The sequence below is a fragment of the Scylla paramamosain genome, chromosome 14, assembly GCF_035594125.1.
Source record: "Scylla paramamosain isolate STU-SP2022 chromosome 14, ASM3559412v1, whole genome shotgun sequence".
In the NCBI taxonomy this organism is placed as follows: domain Eukaryota; kingdom Metazoa; phylum Arthropoda; class Malacostraca; order Decapoda; family Portunidae; genus Scylla; species Scylla paramamosain.
Genome location: NC_087164.1, coordinates 22,359,469 through 22,387,119, shown reverse-complemented (window position 1 = coordinate 22,387,119; position 27,651 = coordinate 22,359,469). Strand labels below are relative to the sequence as shown.

General features: G+C 38.6%; 1 long non-coding RNA gene across 1 annotated transcript in view; it reads left to right on the top strand.

The window, feature by feature from the left end:
* LOC135106703 (uncharacterized) overlaps positions 1–22,525 on the top strand; it is a 92,387-nt gene extending 69,862 nt beyond the window's left edge. The window contains exons 2-3 of the long non-coding RNA XR_010271438.1: positions 21,689–21,772; positions 22,294–22,525. This is a non-coding gene — a long non-coding RNA (uncharacterized LOC135106703). The remainder of the gene's footprint in view (positions 1–21,688; positions 21,773–22,293) is intronic.
* The last annotated feature ends 5,126 nt before the right edge of the window (positions 22,526–27,651 follow it).

Below are 27,651 nucleotides of genomic sequence, written 5' to 3'. Positions count from 1 at the left end.
GTACTTGAAAGTCTGCTTCATGTCTAACTGTACTAGCTATCTCACTCCCATTTCTGGTGTCCAGTAAGGATAACACACCAGTGTAATTTGATTAAACAAGTAATTATGGAAAGAAAATACTCACCGTCTGATCTGAACTGGCACACTCACCCCTCGTTTACATCTGACGCCGTTATTACTAAACACACATACCAACGGAATGACACACACCCACACACACACACACACACACACACACACATACAGTATCTGAGCCATAACTCACCCTATTCAAATAAGTTGTTCAGGAAATTTCTTTCAACGCTATTAGTGCCGTTTTCCACCCCCCCCCATCTCTCTCTCTCTCTCTCTCTCTCTCTCTCTCTCTCTCTCTCTCTCTCTCTCTCTCTCTCTCTCTCTCTCTCTCTCTCTCTCTCTCTCTCTCTCTCTCTCTCTCTCTCTCTCTCTCTCTCTCTCTCTCTCAGTGAAATGAATCTACTATGAAAATAAATAAGATACATCTCTGAAAGGAGGATATACATATTTACACAGCTCTTGATATAACGCCTAATACACACAAACTTTCCACACCTCATAACTAACAGATGACTAAATTACATAGACGAGACTGTTTCTTTTAACAGGGTGGAGAGAAGACCGTAAGCTTTATTTCCAAAGTGTGGCTCTTCACCTGTTGTCCTTAATTAGTTCACGACGCTCCAGAGCCTTCCATCCGTCACCGTCACAGCCTCGCCCATCCCTCCTCTACGCACCTCACCTTCTTGGGCTCTAGCTCGTTAGTTGCATTTAACCCTTTGTTTGCTGTGGTTTCTCCTCAGGGTGAATAAAGTTTGAAGCAAGTTTGGAGTACAGTATTATTATTTTTTTTTTTAAGATTACCGACATTAATGGCATTTCGAAGTAACTCATATTTTAAGTTCTTACAATTGTATTTTCACTCAGTAAAATCGTAAGAGCACAAGAACATAAGAAAATAAAGGAAGCTGTAAGAAGGCATCAGGCCTACATGTGGCAGTACCTGTATGAAACATACTTACGTATTTCCACCTATCATCCACATCCATAAATTTGTCTAATCATCTTTTGAAGCTCCCTAATGACTCAAGACTAACAACCTGATTACTGAGTCCGTTCCATTCATTTACCCTATTTGAGAATCAGTTCCTTCCTATCTCTATGTTTAACCCAAATAAAATAAGCTTCATATTGTTACTAGCAGTCAAAGCGAGATAAGGAGGATATGAATTCTCAGACTGCTGGATGACTGGAATAGGCCAGGCAATCGTGCGTATTGCAGACTTGATATTGAGCTTTAGACATATTTGTGAATGAAAAATTATAGGGGGACATAAATATGTGTTTTATGCAAGGTCTATCATGCCTAAGTTTGCAGACTTTATGCAGCTTCCTTTGTGTTCCTTGTTCTAATGTCCCTGTCCTCTGTTCCTGCCTCTGAAAGAAACATTCCTTTACTCACATCCTCCTCTTTCTTTCCACTCTGAGGGAGTTGTCTTCTCCCTTTCCACAGGCCGTTTTCTGAATCGTTTAAGAATTCCAATAGCATTCTTAGAGTACGTGTGAGTTATACATAGAGGCAGACTTTACAAAAAGCAATGAAGGTGTGATTTGGTCCCTCTATAGCTGTTTTCTTCGTTTCGGTAACCTGCTTCATGAATTAAGAATTGTTACAGAACTGCTATGCAATACAGGTGTGAGCTGAGTGTTGAGATAGAAGTACAAAACACAGTTGTGATTTGCAGAGTAATTATCCTCGTAGCCAGCAGACACACCGCATCAAATTCACTCTCCGACACCGCCAGTAATCGATGAAATTACCATTGCCGGGATGAATTTGTCACAGTTTCTTTGAGTTACGACGTTCATTTGTCCTTTACAGAGAGGCTTACCTGGAAATTCATGTGCATCCCAATAGCTTGGGTGCAGTTAATGAGGAAGGCAAAGAGAAATGTGCTCCGTTCATGTCCTGATCACATAGTGTACGAGGATTTATGGCGATAATTGGATTAAGTAGAACATGTACATCCATAAACAAACATGAAACGCAATGAAACGTATCGTGGTCCGGAAAAAAAAAAGTAAAAAAAGTCGATGGATATTACAGTATACAGTTGTGATGCTGCAAAGGCAACACTCGTTTATTCAGATCACATTGAGTCTTATATAAATGCGTCTTTAAAAACAATCGGATGCTCAATTTGCCTTCGCGTTAGTTTGATTTCTGTTGCCTGGAATAATCGCCTTTTGTGCTGATCTAAATTAATTGTCAGATCTTCAAGGAGATTATGCAAACGAGAGCGGAAGAACCATTTCATCATCAGTCAGCAGAATCTGGTGAAACTGCTGGCTCGGTGCAGAAGGTGAGGGCGTCTTAAGTGGCCTAAGAGGATATAGAAAGGATCTCTGCTACAGTTTTTATCTTTAACATATTAAACCTTTTTTCCTCCAAGCGTCAGCGTGGCACAACACTGTACTGACTCTCGGCTATGCTTTGCCTACCCTATAAATGCAAAAATTAACAAGTATTTTCACTCTTTCATTTGTATAAACACAGGATACGTCTACCTGTTTTTTGTTTCACCCTCTTCCTATGATGGAAATATTTCAAGAGAGAAATGTTAACACATCCCTGGAACTAAATGGAGCAACAGTGTGCAAACTATTTATTTTTTTATAATTTTTTTTTTACTTTTTTGGAAAAAAGTTATTTTTTTTTACTTGGCCAGCTTCCTCCTCACTTTAAACAAGAAAAAAATGAAAACCTAGATAAGCATTAGTATTATACGAGTATCATGTACCTTCATTAATCTTATTAGAACATTGGTCTCTCTCTCTCTCTCTCTCTCTCTCTCTCTCTCTCTCTCTCTCTCTCTCTCTCTCTCTCTCTCTGGTTTTCTTATCTAGTGCACTGATATTTTTGTTCAAGTGCTTATCATTTTTTTTTTGTGTGTGTATTACTGCGATTACTATTTACTTTTATCAACTATTAATTTCTAAATACAGTTTTCTTTTTTTCAGATTTTCATATCAAATTTCGTCTTTTATTACGTAACTTGTTTTGTTTTGTTTTCATTGTCTTCTCGTCCTTTTGTTTTTCATATTTTATTATCATGCCTTTTTTTTTTAATGCTTGGAACTCACTGCAGAGAGAGAGAGAGAGAGAGAGAGAGAGAGAGAGAGAGAGAGAGAGAGAGAGAGAGAGAGAGAGAGAGATGCATCTACCAGTCCATTTGTATCATGTATACTAACAAGTGACAAGAGCGGCAACGAACCCCCAAGGAATTTTATTAATCGTGCAGCGACAGATAATACTTCTGTAACTTTTCCTGTGAACCAGCGTATAATTTTATATTGTCCGTCACACCATCCCTTGGTTGGTGTCATCTTCACACATATTCAGAAAGACGAGCTGAAGTTACAGGCGTCAGCTCTCTAGAAACAAGAAAAAAGGTGACCAATATGATTCGTAGGATAACTTGTTCATTTTTTTTTCTTTTCCTTTTTACGCCACAGGATCACATGCAGTAACATTTATATGAAATTTATTTTGAAAACGGTAAAAAGGAAATCCCCACTATATCCTTATGAATGTTCCAATACTCGTATACCGGTGTGCAGCGAGACTATCAGCGAAAAGCGACTGTGCAGCTGGATCATGGCAGGTAGAGACGCTTAGCTTTGAGCGCAAACAAATAATAAACACTGTTGTGTTGCAGCTTTGTGCCTCACTTGGGTGTTCCCAAACAGGTTCTAAACGCGTCGTGTACCACATTCCCACAACGAGTAATGCACAGTTGCCCAAAATAATGATGCCGTGCTCTACAAAGCGTCAAGTCAAAAAAAAAGTTTATCTGGTAAATTGCATTTCCATATACTGCACCACCAGATATTCTTCGTATTTTTGGAACATTTAATACAAAGCAGGGCAAGCATTAGCTCATTTATTAATTTCTCTAATGAACCTCACAATCATTCGCTCTCATTTTAAGGCTGGTAATGTCTATCTCTGACACAGCTGGAGTCTTTTCGTAACGTTTGGGATGTGAAATAACTTTGTCGACAAAAGCATCAGTTTTACTCGTAATTGATATGAATTGAATATACATCTTTTATTGTCATACATGCGCGTGTGTGTGTGTGTGTGTGTGTGTGTGTGTGTGTAGGTAGGTAACCTCGTGAACAAAATAAGTCTCCGCAACAGATTACTAATTAAGATATAAATGGTATACATGCTGGGGTGAATAACAAAGTGTAATAATCTTCAACTAACGAGCTGGTAAGTACTGAGAACATGTAGACCTGTTATGAGGTATGACTTAATGGCACATTTCCTAAGCTTTAACGTGATAGAAAATTTAACGAAATCGACTCAGATTGATATGTTCCTCACACTCATCCCGAAGAGTAGAAATCAGACAGGAAATCGTGACCGTTTGTTGGTAACCTTTTTGCCATTAGGAGAAAGCCTTGCATATATTTGTTTATTTGTTTGCATTTTTTCTAAGTATACTTCTGGCGAATGCTCAGAATACTCTTCTCGCTACACCAGACGCCAATTAAGTTTTTAGTCTATCAGCTTGATGAAATTCGATTCTCCTCCATCCGTTTTTGTTATTGTATTCTTCATTTTTCACGACTGCAGCCAGAGTTTCCCCTCTTTTCCCTTAAGACTTTCTATAGTTTTCCATCTCACCGGATCTGTCTCTGCTCGTTTCTCTCTCTTGGTATCCATTCCAAATATTTCCTTCCATGTTGAATATTGTTATTAGAATAGCGACTGGCCCATTTTGGCACCATTTTTTTTGGGGGGATAAGGGTTATGGTTGTCTATTACTAATGAGACTGAAGTATCTCACGGTGTTCTCGTGAAGGATTTAGTTGATGTTTCTGTAAGGAAAAAGCACTCCGGATGAATCCAGAATAACTTGTTTGAGCTACTCTGCAGTCTTAGCTGTGTTGTGGCTGAATTATTGTTGTGTTGCTGCTGCTGCTGTTGCTGCTGCTGCTCTTCTTCTTCTTCTTCTTCTTCTTCTTCTTCTTCTTCTTCTTCTTCTTCTTCTAATCGCCCATTGATATTTTTTTTTTATCACTTTTGGCGTAAACTTTAATTTCATAGTGAACAACACTTTCTACTGAGAGCTGGTCCTAGTGAAGCACTGACGGTATTGCAACACTCATGTTACTAAACGACACAACTAAGAGCAACTACGAAACTTGACACATCCATCAATGAAATGCCGACTTGTGGTAGGAGGAGAGCCGATGACCAAGGAAACGGAAGATGTTCGTAAAAATAAACTGCAGCCTCAGGAGAAGCGCACACATCGCCATCTTGAGTGCAGGGCGCCAAACACTGGGTAGCCTTGGGATTCGCTGGAGGCAGTTTCCAGTCGATGCATGACGAACGCCTTCATAAACCACCTTGACGACGTGAGAGGAGGCGGCGTGCGATAAAACTTGTCGATAACACTGATTGACTCGCCTTCAAGGACACACTACTGGGTGGTCTTGATGGGGTGTGTGATGTGTGATACTATACATCTCTCTCTCTCTCTCTCTCTCTCTCTCTCTCTCTCTCTCTCTCTCTCTCTCTCTCTCTCTCTCTCTCTCTCCCGCAATAAGTGTTCTTCCATATGTCCTACCAGAGACAGTTTATGATCATCTCAGTGCATTGCTTGTATCACCACGGTTTTCTTTTTAGTTGTTATTTACGTATCTCTCCTTTAGCTGCTTTCAGTCGTTAATATATGTAACCTGGGCGATCAGCGTCATGTATATTGTTTTCACTTTCTCTAACGAAGCTGAACTCGTCGCGTCACGCTTCTTCCCCCTCACGCAGTCATTGGTCCCCAGCTGTAAGCCTATCATGTTTGTCCCTTTTGCTACACTGCACCAAACTAAGTAAATTACACGTGGCTGCCAGTGGTGCATGCATTTTATTTCTATTGCTTTTTGTTTTGTTTTGTTTTGTTTTTGTTTTTTTATCCATTATTGGTTTGATGTGGTCTTTGGACAATAGATGGCACAGGATGCACAGAGTGGTCCTGGCGGTTACACACGTATACGTCTCGTGTGATGCCCATTTAGGCGAGTGTTATCCGTCGTATTTCCCTTGGTACGAGGCCACAAAAAGAAACCTACGACTTGCGGGGGACCAGTGAGTGACTATGGTGTCCGCTACCGTCACTGGGATTCGAACATGTTCCACTTGCCCTACGAACCACGAATTGCCCATTAATTTCCCTTCTTCCATCACTACTACTTTTCTTTTCTTTTTTTTTTCGATAGTTTTGCACTTTGTTTCATCTTCGTCTCTCAATTTGTGATTCTGCTTCGTGTTGGGCGTGGCACGTTCATTGCTCTTCATCCCTATTTTCTTTATTATTTGTTTTGTATTAAGGGTTTATTACCACATCGTACTCAAATTATTATTATTTGTGTTATTATAGCATTTCTTTAACTGTTTCTAACGTAGTACAGCTTGTGCGCTTTTATAGAATTCTCTCTCTCTCTCTCTCTCTCTCTCTCTCTCTCTCTCTCTCTCTCTCTCTCTCTCTCTCTCTCTCTCTCTCTATCCCTTGTACATCGTAGAAATAAAATTGAAATGACGGTCACATAACCAAAATCAATAACCTTTTACATTAATTATTCGTTATTAAAAACTTTCTTACTTTTATTTGACGATTAACACTAATAATTGCATTGCCGGAAGACAATGACAATGACTGAACACATTAAAGCATCTAGACAAGATCTTTACTCCTCTGAATATTGCTTCCCTCACTAACATTCCCTGTAGTAAAAATCTGAGAAGGCTGTTGGGTGTGCTGAACCGGCTTCCTACGCAAATCACTTCCCGACTATGTCAAAGCCTCCACAGATCTGCGTGTTTGGGGACTGGGAAAATACATCAACGAATACGAGATACGGTAGCTTTGGATGGAGATGAGTATAAGATCTATAAATAATGAAAAGTGCACAAAAATGAGCCACAAAGGGATCTGACTCGTGTGTGCTTTGTGCATGGACTGCTGGTCTAGTCAACTCACTCATCGTATGAACAGCCCCTGCTACATACATACATTCTTCTACGTACGTACGTCTTATAGCTCATTCCGAACTTCCGAACTACCTAGTGGCATCCTTGCAGCCTTGAATAGCAAAGTTAATCCTCTCGTAGATTTCATTATTAATAACCTACATATTCAAGCTTCAATGTGTACGAGAAGCTTTTAGTCACGTGATTAAGTGCAACAAATCAAGGTCGAGTTCCAAGGAATTACGTCAGCAGAATGGCGTAAAGCAAGTTACAATTCGCTTGGCTCCAAGTGTAAGGCTTCTTGTGAGCGTGGGATACCCCGCCACAAACATGGTAGGGAATGGCGTCCCAAGATGAGTGATAGGACTTTGGCTCACATAAAGCGTCAGTTGGAGAAAAATCCCACCACTACAGCAGGCCAGTTAAGGAAACAGAATCCCACGCTTCCTTGTTTGTGGCGGGGCATGACGCAATCTCCATGAAGCCTTAAGTTTGGAGAGCATGCGGCATATTGTAACTTGATTTACTCCATTGTGCTGACATATTTCCATGGTACTGAGTATTAATTTGTAGCACTCCAGCACTGTCATATTATCAGCCTCACGTGTATGTCTCAGCCATGACAAGAAACTTAGCACATGTATATACGTATGCGTCATTCATAGCAAGGGCAAGGGCGGAGGATAATTATGAAAACACGTTTCTCCAAGCAAGCGTAACTAAAATTGACCATTTCTGTCAATCAAAGCAAGGAACGAATACTCCAGTGTTATCATAGCAGCGATTTTTTTTTTTTTTCTTCTCCCTGTGCAGAGGCAGAATAATTGGCATACTAGTTGGCCACACGCGACTCACCATGATCACGTCGAGATGCGCTGTGTATAAAGCAGTTTACAATTATAACGATCATTGCTTGGGTTAGTTTTTGATGGAGAAGGAAATATTTATATGATAAGACAGTGGCGCGATTGCTTGTCCCGTCTCACGCCGGGCAGCGCCGCGAGTCCCGCTGCGAGCAACAAGACTCCGGCGCGAGGGTAATGACGACCACAGGAGGTACATATATAATCTCGGCCATGACACCGATCGTCTTGCTGGTGCGTGCCCATTCCAGATAATGGTCGTGATGGAGCAGTTGTTAAGGTTAATGGTGCAATTATCCAACCATAAGCATGTGACCTTCCAGTGAGTTTTAAGGAAGAAAGTCTCGGAGGCCACACTCATGGAAGAATTTCAGTAACACGATTTTACTCTTAGGCGGGCGAATACTTTTGAATATTCAGTGTAAAATATTTAGCAATGACACGTACGATAACTTTTTTTTATTTCAGGGAACAGTAATGGTTATCGCGGGTGGTGGAGTTGGTGTGTTCATAACATTATACTTTTCTTTTTATTTAATACGACGCATCTTCCGTTCTACAACTAACAAAGGTAGTCACAATTGAAATAACCTGTGAATATCCAGATTACGAAAACCATTTAAGATAAGGGAGGCATTTCCTGCTTTCGTTATCTGCAATCACTCGAAGTACTCAAAGTGTTTTCTCATTGTATCTATTCCCTATTGCCACACTAACTGTACTAATGGTTAGATTGAACCTCATTACCTCAAATATGTATGCTATGGTCGGTGTGGCATCATTGGTGATTTATCAATGTTAAAAATATGTTTCCAGTATGCACCGACAGATGTCACGCCAGTGCAGCACGTTGCTGATCCAATCTCTCCCTACAAGGTCTTGCCCATGAGTTCTTATTGTTGAATGTTTTGCTCTCACGAAGACCTTCTCCAAAGGCCACCGTGCTGATTAGTTGGTTCTCATAGGGTGTTTTTGCCAGTGGTGATGTAGAATCCTTGTTAATCTACTTGTTGAATCATCTGAACACTCTTGAAACCTCCAATAACTTCTAGTACGGCGTATTGAATGTAGTCGAAATAAGGCGCGAAACGTTCAAGAATGCAGGAACAGTCATTGCTGATAAATTTCCCTGCGGACATTTCGCTCATGAGATTCTACAGAGTAATCATCTCACGTAAACTATGTTAGGTTAAGTTGGAAAATTTATCATGGGAGTTACTTTGTGTGAGAATGTCGTGGAAGAATCTTCGTGGATAAAATTTACTTGTGTAGTTTATTTACATGTCAAGGAGACGAGCTGAGGACTAAGAAGAAAAATGGGAAAAGAGCCCCCCTCTAAATATCATGCTCCCAAAATGTCAGTTAAAGAAAAACCTTTGGTCAGTTTAGTTTCAGAAGGAAATTGATAAATGGAAACGTCTTGCTTTAGTCATAATTAATGCCCGATCTATTATTACAAATATTTAAAAAAAAAAATGTGGTCATTTCTTTTTTTTTTTTTTTTTTTTTTTTTTACTGAAGCACAGTTTGCTAAATGCAAGATTGTTTACGCACTTGTAGGCAGCATTGTGCAAATCGTTTGACAGTCATTTATCATATATGAGTGTTGAGTGTTTTCTTGTTTATTCATTTGTTTATATTATGTTATTATTATTATTATTATTATTATTATTATTATTATTATTATTATTATTATTATTATTATTATTTGCTTTTATCTTATTTTATATCATTTACTTGTTTGTTTATTTATTCATTTATGATTTTCTTTCTTTTTCGCTTCTGTTCACTTTAGCACTTGTCTTTAGTTTTATTTCTCAATATCGTAAATAAAATTATATGATTATGAACACACACACACACACACACACACACACACACACACACACACACACACACACACACACACACACACACACACACACACACACACACACACACACACACACACACACACACACACACACACACACACAGTCTGCCTTAAGGTGCACGTTAACGCGTCCCTGGTGCTGTGATATGAGGGAAGCACAGCGGCGCTTCTGGTATAGGTCGCTGCCCGACAAAGAGACACTCAGGCGGTGAGACGTAGAGCATAGCAGGCCGAGGATGGTTAGCCTTCTTCCGGGACATGGACAGAAGTCTCTGCCCGTTGCTAGACGAGACGGCAAGTCATCTTTAAGCTGCGGCCATGGTGTTCTGCCCTTAACACATTCAATATATTGCTCGGTCTTATTAAAAATTTGTTGCGTGTGGGATGGGATGGTGTGTGTGTGTGTGTGTGTGTGTTTGTCTCACACACACACACACACCACATACTCATACACCATTATATTTTTACTTATAAAGTTACTTAGGTCGTTCATGGATGGGAAATCACATTGGCCAGATAGGAAAGATGAGTCACATTCTTCCTGGTTCGTCAGGAAATGTTTCATGTAGCCATACGTCACAATAATGGGATCTGAAGATGTACAAGCGCATGCTTTTAATTCTGACGGCGACATTTCACTGGGAGAGACAAAGTTCAGTATGCTTTCGGTCACCTTTGGGAAGGAATGGAGGCCTTTGTTCTCATTAATTAACACTTTCTTTTTTAAATTTCATAGAGTATGTTTTGAAAGCAAATAAACTTTACTACCTCTGTCTGGTATTCAGAAAGGCTGAAGTGAATTAACATAAAGTATGGAGACCAGTCCTGGAGTCATTTTGTGTATATGCATCAGATGAATAAGAAATGGTCCATATTGAATGGCGCGTTGCGGTGCACAGTTTATTGCCAGAGCCAGGCTACCTGTTACAGAGAGAGAGAGAGAGAGAGAGAGAGAGAGAGAGAGAGAGAGAGAGAGAGAGAGAGAGAGAGAGAGAGAGAGAGAGAGAGAGAGAGAGAGAGAGAGAGAGAGAGAAACTTTGAGTGAACATTATTTAGTGAAACAGTAAAGTCGAGGGCAAGTCAGGAGTGCCCCACCAGATCCGCCTATGCCGAGGGATGACCATAGTAGCGAATATTTATTATAAGGCTGTTTTGTTTTCATAATTAATCTTACTATTATTACAGATATTATTATTATTATTATTATTATTGTTGTTGTTGTTGTTGTTGTTATTGTTGTTGTCACTGATTCATCTTTGTTATTATTAGTGTATCCAAATCATCATTATCAGCAACATCGCCATCCTCCTACTGCTTCTCCTCCTCCTCCTCCTCCTCCTTCTCCTTCTCCTCCTCGTCATCATCATCATAATCATAATCATCATCATCACCACCACCGCCACCACCACCACCACCACCATTGCTAACAGTTCTAATACATATATATATATATATATATATATATATATATATATATATATATATATATATATATATATATATATATATATATATATATATATATATATATATATAATTAATTGCACTCCAGTAAGACTATCAAATATTTGTTATATGTCTTCTTCCGACGAGGGAATCATCTCCACTGAAAATAAAATGAATACAGTACCAGTGCCACTAAGAGAGGATCCGTTAGACACACAGACGCATGGGAAAAATGAATACCAGTTTTATTTCCTCAGGTGCGGTCATGCTCCCCTCTGATGGAATATTAAGTGACAGGAAGCGGGGAGGAAAAGAAAGCGAGAGAGGCTGAATGTTCAAGAATTTTGAGTAATGGAAACGAAATAAAAATGCCTGTTAACTTTTGTGGGAATAGAATTAAAAGATGTGAGAATGAATAGAAGATCAGCAGAAAATAGCTTACGTGCCGTTTAGCAGCATGAAATAAGGAAGGACATGTAATTAAGAAGCTCAGTGCTGATGTTTTAAGACTCAATTCTTTCATTAGAACTGTTTTCAAAGGCCACAGTGGTTATTAGACAGCTTTCCATGGGTCTTTTAATCGATGTTGGAGAATTATTCTTAACCTAAACTAAAGTCATGAAAATCCCTTTGAAAATTCCTGTAATCTCCAGCATCTCTTTAATCATAAAAGAAAAAAATGCACGCACACACGCACACATCACATCTTCAACCCTGCTTTATTCAAGACTACCTGAAATAGTGGAAGAGCAGTTTAGTCTCTAATGAACTCATAAACACTACAGTTGCAAAATTATTTCGCATATAATTGCAAGTTTTCGAATATCTCATTATGAATTTATTCCGTAGTTTATTCAATGAAGTTTCTTATTATTTAGTATTAATTTATTTCACACCTTCTTATTTATATATAAATCAGACAGACAATAACGAATATACATGAAAAGGTCAATGTGCCAGACTCATATTTGTTCAGTGAAGCCTTTAACTCAACTAACGACATTTGCAATCTCTTCCAAAACACTCATACCTCCATTAGAGATCAAAGGTTTCATAATATCGTGAATAACCGCATTGACCGTGTCCACAGTTTGTAATGGAATTGCTTACTTTTGCTTGCCTTTACGTTGAAATGCATTCCTAAAGATCAAAGTTTTAATCTTTTTAATCATTATCACTTCACAAAAAAATCTTCCGTTAACCCGTGCCAGCCTCCAGCTTGCTCAACACACACACACACACACACACACACACACACACACACACACACACACACACACACACACACACACACACACACACACACACACACACACACTAACCATCCTTCTCAAATTTTGTGCCAAGTTATTTCTTTCTTTTAAGAATAAAAAGGGATATAGCTACAGTTGTAATTTCATGATGTGTTCGTTTCGCGCCTTTCGTTGATTTATTAACTTGTCTCTTCATTACTATAGGAAAATTCAGTGTTGTGATGCCATGAATCTACTTACTATTTTTCTTAGCTATCTACAAGTCACACTAAATATATAGATCTTTAAAGATAACGATTAATCTATCGTTCAGAAGCCTTCAAAACGTTCTACATGTTTTTTGTCTTTTTTTTTTTTTATATAAAGTTTTAAAGCTTTGAAATAATACATTTTTTTAAATGTTTAAAATCACAAAATGGAATAAGATATGAAAAGAGGAGCTTTGTAAATTAAATCGCTCCTGTCTTGCTGCTTTATGAACCTTCTTAGGGAGCCATCATAGCAGTATCAAGGTAAGACAGCCGCTGCATGGCCTCATCGAGGGTGTTCTTGTGCAGCTCATTGTATCAGACAGTCGAGTGGCTCCGAAACTTTTCGAGGGTCACGCACCTCTTGGGAGCAAAGTACCCATTTACATAACCCCACTCAAGGGATTCAGTGGTGATTTCAGCAGCCCTCAGGTTTAAGTTAAGGTCCACTACACGTGATGACAGTGCGTAGTGTTATGTGCCATATGTGGCCAGCGAGATTTTCCTTGGCTTATGAAGCGCTACAACACACGACCCGTTCTAAAGGTGTCCTCTGCTTACATGCAAGCACTTGAGTTCGTTAATTAATCAGTTATCAAATCACAAACAATATTAAAGATTTAATCAGCCGTTCCCTTTCTCGCCACCCGTAGGTCAGAGGTGTCCTCGCAAGGCATTTGCACCTCCCATTATGATGAATCACAAGAAAAAAAAGGCATGAGATAGTCATCCTTTTGGTCGATGATGATAAAATTTTGATAATTACATTTACTCGTGAAGAACTTGCGTTGGTCATTACTACTTTTGCTATAATTCTAATAATTTACTCACCAAATATCTTGAATATTTTGGCGATGGATCCTAGGCAGTGGAAAATACAGAATTATATGATCTTGCTTCACATAACCTGGAAAGCGTAGTAGTGTTTTATGCGATAGAAACGAACGTGTGACAGGAAGTGCACTATTCATGTCCTAATGGTCGCAGTCTCATCAGCTGTGAAGCATCCTGACATTACGTACATTTGGGCATGACAACGAAGATTAGCACCACTAATTGGTGTCCTCGCCCCAGGTAATAATAATGAGACGCTGCTGCCCAGGGATAATTCTCTCATTGTCAAGTAATAGCATAATTGCAAGAAAGACGTTGACTCTCTTTGGTAAATTGTAGCCTGACAAGTCAAGTCTGTTAATTGTTTCAACGCTCTAACGCCGAGTTTTGAATTATGTATGAGGAGTGTATCAAATACCTATTGGAATTCTTGGTGCGTGCGTGCCGCAGCGCTTCCAAAATACACGGACCGTGCGGAGGCTTTGTCCCCAGGCTGACAGACGGCCGGCCAAAAGAACGGCCAAACTTCAAGTTCTAAGATATATTTGTTGACGTGAAACGTAATACACGGAAATCTTTAATTCTGCTTTTACTTGTAACTTAGTAGATTTCGACACTTTTATATATAAAAATATACGATCTTTTAGGAAAGGTTGTTGCCAGTGTCAGTTACTACAATTATCATATAGTATATTTCAAGACGGCAATCACTCGTACAAAGCTTAGATTAATACGCTAAGCTTAAAAATTTCGTGTTGTGCGTTCTAAAAATTTTCTGAGAAGTGTGTGAGCTCAGTGTTGTGAAAAGTGTACAAGCTGAAGGTTATGAGAGGCATCTTAGGCCACGGTCGTGAAAGTGTGAGGTGTGTGTGAGGTCAAGTCTGCCGCAAACTACACCGAGAGTTCAGGCCTCGGGTCATTTGTCATTCTCCCTCTCCCTTTCCTTTTACCTACACCTTCCGCATGCAGAAGCCAAAATTGTTTTACTTTCTCTCTGCGCTGCGTCTGTCCAATATTCAGGATACATAGCAAACTTTGGTCCCTTTGGAATCGGCTTCCCGTTGCATGAAAAATACTTACCAAGAACACCAATAAAAATAATCTATAGACATCACATGTACTGAACTTGAACCTGTGATGTATTTCTTTTTTGTCATCGCTAGTCATGTACGCAATGAAGGATAACCAGTTAATAGGTGTGACAAAAGGTTGATAGCATCATGGATCACTTTCGCGAACTCAACCATCTCCCAGTTTGTGCTACAAGGAGGTTGTCTGTATGTTCGCTGTCAATGCTGTTGTTGTTGTTGTTGTTGTTGTTGTTGTTGTTGTTGTTGTTGTTGCAGCTGCCGCTTTAACTGTTACTGATTGTTTTCTTGTTACACTTTTATTATTGGTGTTGGTGTTGGCGTGTTTTCCTGACATCGCTAACTGTTAGACACTGATATTGAAAAGGTTGGCTTTCATAATGATAATCAGATCAGTGCAACTTGTGAGGCCGATATCGATAACCGAAAAAAAAAAAATTGGTATTGAATTATCTGAAGTTGACAAATCGATATCAATTATTTATTTATTTTATTTATTTTTTTTTTTTTTTGATGAATGGAAACAAGCTTCAAAATTAATTAAAATTGATAAGAATGTGAACACTTTATGAAAGTATCAATGTTGTAAGTTAGGAGGTTGATAAGGGAGAAAGAAAACCCTCTCCACCGCTATCACTGTTATTTGATTTTGTATACCTAAGGATGACTTACGAACATTAATTAGAGTAAGTAAAAAGATAGATAATGTAATAAAGAAATATTCACTTTGTTGAGGAAATGCACGCTTCCCTTCACCTTGTGTGATGAGTGTGACGGTATTAGTAACTCTCTCTCTCTCTCTCTCTCTCTCTCTCTCTCTCTCTCTCTCTCTCTCTCTCTCTCTCTCTCTCTCTCTCTCTCTCTCTCTATATATATATATATATATATATATATATATGAACGACTCGCGTGCAGACTTACACGCACGCGCACGCACACACACACACACACACACACACACACACACACACACACACACACACACACACACACACACACACACACACACACACACACACACACACACACACACACACACACACACACACACACACACACACACACACACACACACACACACACACACATGTATAATGCTCTTGTCAGTTAGATTATTACCATTATTCACTTTCATTGTTTCATTTTGTGACGTACCTTTCCTTTTGAATTTTCCTTTCATTGTTTCTGGCAAAAATTGGCGATATCACACAATTTCATTTCGTGTATTTTCTTCCGTGCCGTGCTCCTCATTCTTTCTTGGCCGCTTCCCCCCGCCCCCCCCCCCTTGAATCACGTAGGCGTGAGGCGCCACACTCAGCCGCTCAATACAACCAATGCTTTTGTGTGTGTGTGTATTTTTTTTCCATTCTTTACAAATGCGTTTTTTTTTTTTTCCAGTGAACCGAAAGCTAAAACGAGAAATAGCGGATCTGGTAAAAAGTTAGTTCTTGGAATCAATTGGATAAATTCTAGAATTTTTTTTTTTTTTTCTCAAAAACTCGCTCACTGGGTGTTTACTTACAAATCAAAGATCTTAAATTTACACCAGGAAAAGTTATAGAATCAGCGCGGCTTTCACCGATCTATGGATGTCTTTTAGTGGTAGTGATCAAAATTCATCGCCCGTTTATCATATTTGGAGTAAAAATATTTGACATTACTTCAACTGCTGTGCTTTCCCTGTTGTTTCTCAACCTCTTTCTCTTGAAGAAAGGTAAAACTGTAAGAGCAGTTCCTCTATCTCAGCCACTCCACTTTTGCTATGGTAAATTTAGCTGTGCAAGAACTATTTTATGTTTTCTTCTGCAAGCTTCTTCTTTCCCATCTTAACTCCAGTTCTGCAGCTCATTTTGCCCTGCCTCTTACCTCTCACCACCCAACCCTTATACCCGAGCCAGTAGCCATTAGGGCGTTTTGGTGGCAAACGTCTAGAAATATAGGTCGTATAGCCGTCTGGGTAATGGTCTTTTGTTTCTTGACTACCCAATACGTTGTTTTAAACCCTTTCTTCAGGGAGTCCATAGCCGTCGATAGGGAAGCAAATATTAGGGCTGCCTGGCTGGGGGGGAGGGGGGTCGGAAATTTTTAGCATCGGAAGGGAAAAAAGAAGTTCAGAATTTGTGCAGGTTTTCTCGGGACCGTTTCCGCCGCGCTTTCGTCACGACTTACGACCGAGAGAGGTGACAGGTCAATACCGAGGCGTGGCAGCTCTTACGACCCTGGGCCCCCAAAACTCTCCCCTCCATGGCCACGACCCGAGCTCTCCTTCCCTTCACTTCACTTCTACCGTTGCTTTGTTTCCCTTTTTCTTACTTTCCCTTCACTTCTTTTTTTCTTGCCTTCTCCTCTCTTTCTTCCCTCCTCTCACTTGGACTCGATCACTTTTCTTCGACTCCACCCTACCACCGTTCACTCCACTACCCAGCCAACCAATTTTCCTTCCTTACACCCTTCAGAGAGAGAGAGAGAGAGAGAGAGAGAGAGAGAGAGAGAGTTACAGAAGTACACATATGGACAGACTTTATTTATTCTATTTTCTTTCGCCTTCCTCTAAATATAATTCCTTTGTGTCTGTTTTTACCTATTTAGGAAGAATACGACGGTAAGGTTTGGGTTTTCTGTTTTCATTATTATTCCAAATCAGTTCACATCTTGTTCTGTTTCATGGAGTTTCCGGTCAATGAAAAGTACTTGCATTGTAGCATGTGTACTTATTCATACCCTTTGTCATTCTCTTCCTTCTTGGAGAATGTTCAAAGGTAGACCATGCAACAAATGGATTGGCAAAGATAAACATAGATAGATAGATAGAACAATGGTAGATAGATATAATAAATTTCTTAGTAGGTAATTAAATGCACGCACAAATGAGTAGATAAATGCAGAACTAGAAAGGTGTCTAGATACATAGACAAACAGACAGCCAAGCAGGCAGACTGACAAAGATAGATAGATAAATAGATAGATAGATAGATAAACATACGGATAGAAATACGGCTTAATTTCCATTTTTTTTTTTTTTTTTCGCCAGTTCTATCTCCTCCCGAATCCTGCTGATGAAGAGCCAGCCTCTCATTGTGCCCTAATTAAAATATTCCCGAGGTAGGCGAGGCAGAGGCAGGGCGGGAGCCTCTGAGTGAGGGCGGGGTGATGACTGTCCTCGTTAGCCGCCGCCTGTTTGGACAGCATTATCCCCAACAGGCCAAATCACAGCCACTGTTTGACCAGATTTGAAATTTTATCGCAACCTAGGCCGTCTGGGAACCTGTGAAGTGTGCGTCTGTAGTCACTGGTGGGCTCAAATGGAAGAGTGTCACTGCTCAAATCCTTGGTCAGATGATGTGGTGGGTCAGTCTTATGTCGGGCGCCACGTGACATCGTAACATGTGCATTGACTTGGTTTTTAGTCACTCCTTTGACTGTCAGAGGAGAATGTTACTGGTTATCTCTTTGTTTGCGACTAAACAGGGCCTGGTTTTATATCTACGCTACAAGTACACTTTAATGAATATTGTAAAAAGAAATATCAAGAAGTCAGTGCGGTTCTTTACCCGGATGATGGTGATGTAAAGCATGGCCTTCAACCAGGTAGAGCATTCCATAGTTTGTACTGAGTAAGCACATAACGGTGTCGCTAGTTTTACAAGCGCATCCATTTTACCGTAAATAATTTTCCGTTACTTAAACAGTTGTTACTAATGAGTCCGTTCCTAAACTGTAATACGACTGTAATTCGTGACCTCTAATCTGAGTTAGAAGGTCAGCCTTTTGCATCGTTGACTTTTCATTTGCATATATGGTTGAGGCTTCTATAGCTTGTCAGTTTTACCACAGTGAGCGTCTCACGATTTGAATGAATTACAGGTATGATGGCGAAATTTATATTTTGAAATATTATGCCTAAGTACTTTACCGGTTTCTTATATACCAGACCCTTTGCAAATTTGAAACGGGAGAGAAATGATCTTGACAACCCTTAAGCCAAATTCTAGTTTCCCTAGCAAAATTAATTCGATTTGTACTTAATTTAGAGTGTCCATTATTCACACACACACGCGTGCGCGTTTAAATTGGTTTGTATTTGGTACAAATCTGTTTCTAGTTATTTAGTCTACATATGTAACAAAAATATTATATATTTATTGAATATATGTTAAATTTGATAGTGAAAGAAAGTATGAAAAACGACGAGCCAGACAAGATGATAAGAGATAAAGGAAACTGGATTGATGGACGGCAAGCAGTCTCAAATGATGAACATCGAAGTTTAAGACCTTAGTGTTTTACTGCGTGAGGCTCTGGGTAATTATATATTTATTTGTTACATTTTAACTAAATTTTTCATTGTGGCTTAAGTGTACTTAATGCACCACATTGTTCTCTCGAGATGAACAAGTTTTTATAACGTGTGCATTAAATTCTCGTGGAACATGTGCATATACTCGTATATTATATTATAGATTAAAAAATCAACTTATATGCAGTAATTGGACTTCAGACCGATAATGACTATATATGTATGTATGTATGCATAGCTGCTTTTTGAGGTTTTGTTCAACCGTGTTATGAAATTCAAGTTTGGCCAGGCGAGACATTGACAACGGCCTGGCCGGCCGGATATCCCTGGCGAAGAAACACCATGTCCGCACACATCACATTACTACAAGTGCATGGCATTGCCGGCAGTTTTTTTTTTTTTTTTTATTTATTTTATTTTTATTTTTATTTTTTTTTTTTTTTGTCTCTTTTTTTTGTTTCCCTCGTTGTCCAGGCGAGCATGGTGTTACGTAGAGTATTATTTTATTTATCGTTTATAGCAAACTTGCGTAATGTAATACCACTTGTCTCATTATTGGATACTGTGATGCTCCAAATCTTGTAGAAATCATGAATGAATAATTCACAATTTCACCAGCGGACATGCGCGTCAACACATCCGGCCTTGGATGCCTGGCAGGCTGTCGTATCGGTCGTCCTTCAACATTTGAATTTCATAAAACAGCTAAACAAGGCCTCAGAATGGATGTGTGTGCTTTCACCTCTTGCAATATTTGCAGAAACTCGTGTTACACCCTTTATGTACACATACATAAATAGTCTTTAAATAAGGAACCTAGACTAAATAGATATGTAATAGTTTCAATGCCTCCTTTATGTTCACTTATGAGAATCTTTATAATCACCGTTAACGGTAAGTGTGCTACGTGTTCTTCATGTTGACATGTTGTCCTTTCATTTAATTAACGTAATGCATATGACACGAAATTGGTTTGTAGCCAACATGTAAATTACGCCACACAAAAGAAGCAAACTGTCGAGCAAATATTATCGTTATCATGCTTAGTGGACCGTCATAGTAATTAACGCATTAATAATCGTCATGTATTAGCTTTTTGTGCGTATATTTTTTTTAATCAAATTTAGGAAACTACGGTTAACAGAAGTATTAACAATAAGTAGACAATAAATACAGAAAATAAGATTAAAAGTGAAGAACCTGTATTTGATGACTTTTTTATCTTAATAGTGCGTGATCCTTAAGGTCTTAAAAGTTTCATCAGTGGAAGAAGAAAAACACAACTGGTTCATTTTCTAAGCTTGTAGTAAGAAGAAGCGATGGCCACAGCATGCTTGTATAGTTGTAGGGTTTTGTAGCATTAGCATTTGTTGTTTTTCTTTAAAAAGGCACGAAAATGCGTTCTCTCTCTCTCTCTCTCTCTCTCTCTCTCTCTCTCTCTCTCTCTCTCTCTCTCTCTCTCTCTCTCTCTCTCTCTCTCTCTCTCTCTCTCTCTCTCTCTCTCTCTCTCTCTCTCTCTCTCCTCTCTCTCTCTCTAAACGTACGAATAATCGCGTGCATTAAACATAAATCCCTCACACACACGCAGCCTGAAAAGAAAAGCATTACATTAGACATTATAATTACTCCACTTCATTAACAAGCTGTCATTTGTGAAACTTGAACTTTTCAGTAATATAGATATATATAGCTGTAATTTGAAATCTTTGGTTTGAGATATTAAAGTAATTATATCTCAAACCAATCTGATTCGAAATATTCTAATTTTAATCTAACAGGTACAGTGCTCTGAGCCTGAGGACACTTTGATTAATACAGTCACTGTTAAATGTAATAGAGTTAGCGAGAGTGACCAGTCTTGTACAAGACCTGAGCCAGGGAATATAATGCACAAATGACAATATAATGTCGTTTTCTTTAATGTATCGATGAAGAAAATTGTGTTTCTAGATTCGCGGATAGTTGCCTTAAAAAACAAACTTTTTTTATGCATTCGGCAACTATAACTAAATTTATCAACATTTGAGCGCTACGTTAAACTTTGAGGGGAAAAACATGGGTTTTGTTTGTAGTTTTTCGACCATGTAGGGCCTCAGTTTTGAACGAAATAAAGTTGCCCCTTTTTTGCTCGTGCAAATGTTATTATTTAATTAAACAATGTGTAAGGTCCTGTGTTTTTATTGTACAGTTTGTGTAGTATATATATATATATATATATATATATATATATATATATATATATATATATATATATATATATATATATATATATATATATATATATATATATATATATATATATATATATATATATACTCGTATATATCTATATATATATATATATATATATATATATATATATATATATATATATATATATATATATATATATATATATATATATATATATAATGTGTGTGTGTGTGTGTGTGTGGTTTTATTTTTAGTCTTTCTTTTATTTTATTCACTTTCATTAGGAAGACATAATAGATATAACAATTTCTGCCTTGCTTCTTGACAGCCACACGTAAGAAGAGTGTGATGCTGATGTTTGATTGTGGAAAGGTAATCGTTCACTTGTTCATTGTGTGCGTGTGTCCCGATTTCATTTTCAGTACTAAAAGATAATTCAAGTGATATATCCCCTTTGTATGCACTGAAGGTGGTCTGTATTCTGTTGAGTGGATGCGGTAGCCAGTAGCCTCACACACACCCATTGTGGTCCACAGGGCGGTGGCGTCAGCACGGGACAGACACCCTTCGAACATCAATCTTGCAACGGGACACATTGACCAGCTGAACCCGCGAGTGTGGTGGGTGTTCACTTCTTCTTTTTCTTCTTCTTCTTCTTCTTCTTCTTCTTCTTCTTCTTCTTCAGAAAAAAAAAATAGTAAATTTGGTTCAAATGTTTAGTTATCAACTTAATTAGCAAAGTTATTAGCAAAATGTAGTTTGTTAGAGCGAGATTCATGTTTTTATATTCAATCATTTCCTCTTTTTTTTTTCGTTCCTGTCATTCTTTACAATATTCGAAAAGCAAATAGTTAAGAAGATAATCATATAAATACCCTTTAAATATAATAATAAAGCTCTTCAACTACTTCACTTTTCTTAGTGTGAAACAGCTCATATAAAAAAAAATATTCATCAGTTTTCAGAGAGGAGATAAAAAGGCAAAAAAAGGCAAAGAACAGATCATATAAATATTCTCGGAAGATAATCAGGTAGTTCTTTCACTACTTCATTTTTCTTACGGTAGACAAATGTTTTTAAATTTCAAGATTTCCAATGTTGGACAAAAAAAAAAAAAGCTCTTATTTTCGATACTTCCCAGGTACTGAAGACTGTCGCAAGAGGAAAACAGAATTCTAACCTTTGTAGGAAAAATGGGCATACATTAACCACCACACTAATAATATTGCACCAAAACGGCAAACACCATTTACGAGACTATACAGACACAAATTCACCAACTTTATTAAGTGTCAGTGGTCATTAGGCAGTGGCAAAAACTGGCTCATAATGTTCATTGATATATTGAGACGCTCTGTGTGTGTGTGTGTGTGTGTGTGAGAGGAGAGAGAGAGAGAGAGAGAGAGAGAGAGAGAGAGAGAGAGAGTAGTAGTAGTAGTAGAAGTAGTAGTACGTATTTACTTACTTACTTGCTTACTAACTTATTTACTTAATCTATTTTTCTCCAACAATTAAATCAATAAAGTACGCTTAAGGACACCACGCACAAATTTCCTGGCGCCGCCGCGACTCTTACATTACAGATATTAAATTATTCTCTGCTCGGAAAACATACAAACAATAGCAACCACACTGTCCCTTCCGCCCAGCTAATATGAAGTATAGTAACATAAATAAAGTGACACTATTATAATTGGTCCCTAGTATTATTTCTGGTCACAAAAGGACACAATGTGGCAGACTCTCCTATCGTTATTTGTTTTTATAGACCTCCTGCTGTTCACCATTCCTCGCTTGGTTGGATGCGAGGCTCCGATGGTCACCTTTCCTTGTGGTCGAGAGAGCCTCAGCCAAAATAATGTATTGTGGGGAGTCAGGAGGGAAACACGTGAATGAAAAAAGCGACTTGTTTTCCTGGACCCTCCAGTTTTGGATTCCAAATCTTCAACAGGATTATCGAGGACATTGCTTCCTAGAGAGCGAGGAAAAAAAAAAAAAAACAGTATATTTTTACTCGATTGGATTAAGTGTGGGCTGATTTATATTTATGTTTATATTTATATATACATTTATAGCGATTAGAACAGGAGAATAAACATGATGGGTGTTGTGATACTAGCAGTAGTAGTAATAGGAGGAGGAGGAGGAGGAATAGAAGTAGAAGTAGAAGCAATAGTAAAATGGCTGCTTCAGCTGTTTTGAGGCCCAAACCTTACTTGTGTACAGGAAAATGTGCATGCTATTTTGGACGAACAGTCACGTCAGGAAGGCCAGACACTTGACTCACAAGAGGCTGGTTGTTATGGTAGCACCTCGGGTGTAGGCTACGCAGTTGTCAGATAGCATTTTCTGATACAGCAAGTACTTTCCTTCTGCTGTACCCTAAAAAACGTACACTAAGATTGGATTATATTGTTGCCACACGATGCTTATATCACATATATATTATATATATATATATATATATATATATATATATATATATATATATATATATATATATATATATATATATATATATATATATATATATATATTATATATATATATATATATATATATATATATATATATATATATATATATATATATATTGTTATTGCTTGCAGTATTTTTAGTGATAATAGTAGCTGTAGTAGTACACACACACACACACACACACACACACACACACACACACACACACACACACACACACACACACACACACACACACACACCTCAAGACCGCTATGACACACTCCTTACGGAAGCTCTTGTTGACGTGGATAATAAAATCATCTCGGACGTAAGTGTTTTGCGCGTTGGTCTTCATATCGCTGTGAACGCCTTGCCGGCGCTGGCTCTTGTTAATTAAAGCTTGAGCCTGGTGAGCACCAGCCACGGCTACACCAAGGGACACCTAAGTGCTTCTAAATATTTGATGCAACAAAATATCTTTGAAACTATCTCAAAAGAGCAAACTTATTTTTATCTCGCTTTTGAACCTAATGATTGCTTGAATACCACGCAGCCAGGGTGGTGTACAGCAAGGTTACATCAGGGTACGAGGAGCAGATACATAATTAATGCTTTACGTCGCAGGAAGCTATAAGAAAATGTTGAAATGCACGCAAATATTCAACACAAGGCTGCTTGGGAGGATATGAAACTCAGTCAAGAATTTCTGAAAATGTTTCATTAGATTATGTATGTGAGAGAGAGAGAGAGAGAGAGAGAGAGAGAGAGAGAGAGAGAGAGAGAGAGAGAGAGAGAGAGAGAGAGAGAGAGAGAGAGAGAGAGAGAGAAATATGATCATTGATACAGTTTGGCATTATGAATGTTTATTAGCCTGTTATGACTACGTGTAACTACAATTAAAGACAGTTGATTTATAAGGCCAAGCTATGTACATTGAGAAGTATCCCAAACATCAATGTGAATGTAATGCGGAACATGTAGTCATGTCTCAAGATCGAGAGTTACTTAAGTACAAAAACACACACATATAGATCGGTTAAGTACGCGTGTCAGCCACTCAACGTAGAAGAAACACAAAGTGGTGACAGACAAACACTTCACTGCACCTCTGTCTGTCTTGGTGCGGACGGGACGGAGACGGAGATCGAGTTTGTCTTATCTCTTAACAAGTTCATGGTCTTGGACGTAAAGATGCGCCTTAGGGAGCTGGCCCGCACTGGAAGCACTGCAAGAAGTATCAAATATTGTGTGTAACTGAATTCGTCTTCGTCTGAGTTTGAAAATTCCTTTCTTTTCCTTTTATTTATTTATTTATTTTTTTTTTTTTTGTAATTTCGATTATCGTGTCTAACAGGTGCAATATTTTACCTTTTTCTCCCTTTTAATGGAGAAAAGTTTAATTTGGTTTATGTATTTCTCATTTAATCAAAAGATCGTGACTTAAATCGCCAATTCGAAAATGCATATTCATCCAGTTGCTTCCATTGCACTTGTTTGCGACACTGTGCCCATGTTATGTACCACTGTTCTCGTATTATAATTGCTTTCAGAGGCCACAGATGTTTATTTAGATTCTCATAGATGTTTTGTTTTTTTCCCGTTGACTGTACAGGATTCTTGTTAAACTACAACTAAGAATCACGAACGTATCCTTGAAAACCACAATAATCAAGTGGATCTTGTTAGAAATCTTGTTAAGACGCAGAAACGTTTAAGAATAGGATCTGTGCATACGTACGTTTGTCTAATCAGTGCATGCCATTTCTTTGTTTTTATACCATGTGAGATAAAACTCTTGGGACTTTAAACCACGCTTTTCTCCTTACTGTCCACACTCCCATACCCTTCACCCCTCAATTCTCATAAATTATCTATTATGTATGCTACCCTCAGTACTGCGTTCATTGCGTTAGTGTAAGGAGAATTGCTAATCGTTTCCTCACCGCAGGACCTTCCCAGTGTGTTCACCTAGCGCGGTGGTTGGTAGTATCAGAGAGGCAGGTATATATTCACTTCCGAGTCCCTATAAATCTGGTGCATATTGGAGCAGGCACTCGCGCATTTCAAATCCACTTTCATCGCTTGATATGTTTGCATTTCTTATTCGTCCTTATGACTTCACATGGCACACATCCTGGAATTATTTGGCCCAACTGGGAAATAAAAGAAATTTACGCAGAGGCTCATTGAATCATAAAGCGCCGTAAAGAACGCAACGTATGGAGAGAGAGAGAGAGAGAGAGAGAGAGAGAGAGAGAGAGAGAGAGAGAGAGAGAGAGAGAGAGGAGGCAAAATCAGGTAGACAGAGAGAGGCAGATAGATATGTAGATAAATATATAGATAACCATGCCAACCAACAGAAAAAAGAAAAAAAAAAGAAAGCTATCGAGAAATTTAAAGGAAAAAGAACGTAAAGAAAAACGAACTACACACTGTCTGAAAAGGAGACAAGATAAGACTTCGGTTTCATAAAGCTTTTTCTTCGCGTTTCATCACTACCTCCCAAGGCCATTACCGCCCCAATCCTCTCCCCCTTATCCCCCTTATACCTCAACCCCATCCCTTCCTCCCTTCCCCCGCCCGTCAACGCCGCCAGGTCACGCCACTGCGCCGCCACGGGTCGAGGGCGCCTGATCGAAGAGGAGGTTCAGACGCCGTAACGGGGCGAGAAGAAAACGGCCAGTGAATGATGAAGGTGAATGGGTGAACGGTATTAAAAGAAAAGGCGAGACTTCCGACTCCAAACGCCTAGAGGAAATGACATTCTTGTTTTCCTTTCCTTCTTTTTTATTTTTTCTTCCTCGTTTAGCTTTTGGCATTGCGATTTTTCTTTCCTTTTTCTTTACTTCTTGTTATTTTTTTTATTACTTGTATATCGTTCTTCTTTTGTTTTCCTTTTCTTTCTCCGTTTAGTTTTTGGCATGGCGAATTTTTTTATATTTTTTATTCGAGTATGTTTCTTTTTTTTATTTGTACTCTTTGTTACGTAATTCTCTTAATATTCCGTGAACTTTTTTTTTCTTTCATAACCCTTTCTTATACGTCTCTCTCTCTCTCTCTCTCTCTCTCTCTCTCTCTCTCTCTCTCTCTCTCTCTCTCTCTCTCTCTCTCTCTCTCTCTCTCTCTCTCTCTCTCTCTCTCTCTCTCTCCTTGTCGAGCTGCATGTCTGTCTATCCTCTAATACCGACAGTCTTCTCATTTCATATTTCACTCGACATTCTCCCTGGATCTATTCACAGCTGTAGGCATCTTCATCCAAGCCCTGCATTATGACCTCCTATGGCTCCCTTTCTAACGAGATGAGGCAACAGGCATTATCTTCACATACTAATAACGACACCTTTACCGGCATGGGGCTTTAATTAAGTGTTTGTAGAGGCGAGAACATGATCGAACGAGGATGGAGATAAATGCTAGCTAGATTTGTAGTGAAGTTGTAAAGTCGATGATGAAGCATGAATAGAGGTATTGATTCGTGTTTCAGCATGTTTCCTTCCCTGTCTTTATCTCTCTGCCGAAGTAGTACGAGTAGTTACGAGGATAATGAGCCTGTATTGTATAAAGAGGAGGTTGGTCTCATGTTTTTTTTGTTTTTTTTTATGATCAGTATTAATCCCACAAGTATATTTATGTGTATACTACTTATTTGGGCACGCGCAGTGTTAGCGAATATGGATTACTGAAAATGCAGCTTAAAGTCCATAATATCGGCGTTTCTTTTTCCTTTTTTTTTCGTACTTAACTTTTTTTTTCAGGAATGTGTCTATTGTTCCGTATTAACGAATCCAGCAAAGAATATCATGCGTTTATTTCCACCTCGCTACAGTTTATCGATTGGGGTAATGATAGCGAAGGGTATGGATTGCTGAGAGAGAGAGAGAGAGAGAGAGAGAGAGAGAGAGAGAGAGAGAGAGAGAGAGAGAGAGAGAGAGAGAGAGAGAGAGAGAGAGAGAGACTGGTGGGAGGGAAAACAGACTAACACATAGCTATAAATAAACTGACAAGAATCAGACCAAAAGTAAAGTTCGTCAGAAGAAAT